Below are 3,234 nucleotides of genomic sequence, written 5' to 3' on the forward strand. Positions count from 1 at the left end.
GTACAATGCAATGAGGTTACTAAGAGTATTGTCAAAAAACCTTCTAAAAAAGATTTGGAAATTGTACACAGTCTATGTAGCTGTTGGCTGTGAGATCCATGCTAGCAGAGGAGCTAACAACATTGTTTGTGCTCTGAACCTCTCATTAACTGTAAAATACCACCTCCTCTGATCCATTAGTTAGTATTTACAACAGGAAAGATACCAAATTGTTACTGCAAAAGGATAAAATAAACTTCCACCAATATTTGAAATGTCAAAAATGTGAAAATTGTAATTATGTTATAAAGATTGTAGACTGAAAAGAACGACACTCAAACAACATTTTTTATTTATTAATACACACTGCAGAGCACGTTATACAAACCCCCCGGCCAGCAGGAACCTCCAAAGGACAGATGCACCCCATACCAGGACAGTCAGACGCCTCCCGAGTACGAGCAGATTGCAGCATAAGCTTGACCTACAAATAAATGACACAAAAAACATATCAAGCTGATTTTGCACAAAATAAACAAAGATGCAATGTCAAATGTTTTCAATAAAATACTTAGTAATTCATTATAAATTACACATTTAACATTAATGTCAATAAAACTTAGTGTTTTCAGGCGGCGCACATTCAACACCTCTGGCAGGAGTTATACGTGATGCAACTGAAACCTAAAGGACAAATCAAGAAAACAATAGTTAAATAAAATAAAAAAAATCTGTACTAGAAATTATTAATTAGCTGATGCAGTATTCTGCAAATTACCTCGGTGCCTGTGTGAACATGCGGAAGGGCCGATGGAGAGACTGTTTCCATGGCAACCAAGATAGCGGGTGAGAAACGGACAGGATTTAATGGGATGAAACACTCCTTAAAGCCACAGGAGTCCCATCGCTCTATAAAAGCAAAATTTGAATTAAGATACCAGTGACATTGACAATTATATTTCACGAATAGCTGCAGGTAATGAACCACTCTTTTCTTGGGTGAATCAGACAAAGAGTCCCATTCCCCCGAGTGGTTCCTCTGTAAAAGTAGAGCACATACAAAATTTTAACGATGACTAGCCGTAGTTAAAGAAAAACCTTTCTTTTATTGCAATCCAACAAAAGATTGTTACCTTCCTGCCGGATCTCACAAGTGTCCATTCAGAAGGGTGTGGAGAAGGAGGAGAACGACGAAGACTCTCCACTCTTTTAACAACGACACGCGGCACAAACCTCGGTTGATACGGAGGAGTTGCCAGACTCTGCACCAGTGGCTTTGGTGCTGACAACTCCAGGAACTGATAGCCAGCATTCCAAATCAAATTCCTGAGGATGTGCATCCCGTGGTCATCGCTAAGGTGGATCTGCACATATAAAGAGTAATCAGAGATAAAATTAACATTTCATATGAATGCAAATTTGTTCCTTCTGTATTTAAAATGAAGATATACTCACGCCGTCACGGCACCACAGAGCGAGACGGTCCAGAGGAAAGTGGTCAGCGGTGGAAAAAAAGGAAATCCCTGAAAAGATGATCACAGAATAAAAATTAATTTTGCAGACACCAAATCACCAAAGATAACATGAAAAGAGCTGCAATACATTTACCAAACAAAGACATAATTATCAATATTTTACTACCTACCTAGCTTTGCTGATCTGCGGTGGAATTCTTGCTGGAACAAATTCTGCTTCTCTCTGGACTCAGTCAAGCAGGGGACGAAGCCGGTACAAAACACCTAGAATAAATAATCAATTTAGAAATTTATATTGAAAAGACCTAGGAAAATAATAACCCATTAAGAAGTTGATGTTTATATCACTGTTTCTAGATTCCAGGCTGAAACACTATTGCTCAGAATGCTTTATATGTGCAGGAGATGAGAAATTTCTAAAACAAGAAAAGCACTGGTATCTGTGAACCGGGATTGAGAAATACTGGTTTTTAATCAACAACAGTGCCCACTTTCGGCCAACGACTACAGACGGCAAAGAGGTACCGCTCAAATTCCTCTCCGGCTTCTTCTGGATGGCGACTGGCCGTAAGGCTGTTTGACGGAGCCATGAATCACACAGCGTCAGGCTCCAGAGGTACATTAGCTTTCATCACCTCGAGACGCAAGTGAGCTGCACAGGCCCCAGGAGTAGACATAAAGCCAAACTGTAAGCAGCCACTCGGCATTTCAACAATTCCATCCGCAAAGGACCGCAAATGGGACGCTCCAACGAGAAGGACGAACTAAAATAGTACAAACACAACAAAATAAGAACCATGCCGACATATTCTATTTGAAATTTTTGCTGATTTTACTTACTTTCTTATCAGGGCGCCCCTCAGTAATGACCAGCTTGTGACAGTGATTGGTCACTTCACTAGCTGGCCATGGTCTCACAGAATGGCGCCAGCCGGTGCCACGCCCTATAAACAAAAATGAAAGAAGATATAAAAATTATTTTAAAAATATATAAAATATGTACTCTGGATACTTCATCTGACATAAAAATAGTACATTCAATTTAAAATAATATAATAAATTAAACACTGACGTGAAACAAAATCACTGGAGGCATTGGGTATCCCTACACGCCCAATTCGAACTGCTTCTACCCTTCTCTTTGCAGCTTCGGATCGGCGGTGGGACTTTCCTCGAGGCATCTACATTTAAAGATGAAAGAATTAAGTGACATGAATATTTATTGATAATTACAGGAATATAAATATTAGTGTATAACAAAAATAAATACACTCTTGACATTTATGCAGATATTTAAGTACACCTTTTCATGGGAAAACACTGACAAAATGACACTTTGACACAATTAAAATTAGTCTATGTGCAGCTATATACAAAAACACACAAAAAAAAGATCACCGGAGCTTAAATCGGTTTCCAATTCCAGCTTCCAATTCAGGAAATGGCTAAAGGGCAATTCCAAAGAATTTTTCAATACCTTCCGCGACATTAATCTACTCTAGTTAAAAAACTACAATACTAAAACACTTCAAACTTGAACTGGACTTTTATCAACTTGGAGCTGAATATTTAAAACCATCTTTAGGATCTGTGAAAGTTTTTTCTGATTAGTGAAACTTAAATAAAGGACTATTTTGGAATTTTTTCTATCCCAGTTAAACTAGAATTGCTCAAAGTCCAAACGTACAACTCATAGCCTCTTAAACCTGGATTGGATTATTCTCAAATAATACAATATTTAAAAATGTGTTTAGGGTTTGTGAAACCTTTATATGATTTG

At 38.0% G+C, this 3,234-nt stretch overlaps 1 pseudogene; it reads right to left on the bottom strand.

Annotated features, from left to right (window-relative positions):
• Window positions 1-428: 428 nt before the first annotated feature.
• On the bottom strand, window positions 429-2,680 carry LOC106912581 (uncharacterized; annotated as a pseudogene).
• Window positions 2,681-3,234: the final 554 nt, after the last annotated feature.

This window comes from Poecilia mexicana, unplaced genomic scaffold (genome assembly GCF_051168715.1).
Source record: "Poecilia mexicana isolate PSO_F unplaced genomic scaffold, ASM5116871v1 scaffold_16, whole genome shotgun sequence".
Classification (NCBI taxonomy): domain Eukaryota; kingdom Metazoa; phylum Chordata; class Actinopteri; order Cyprinodontiformes; family Poeciliidae; genus Poecilia; species Poecilia mexicana.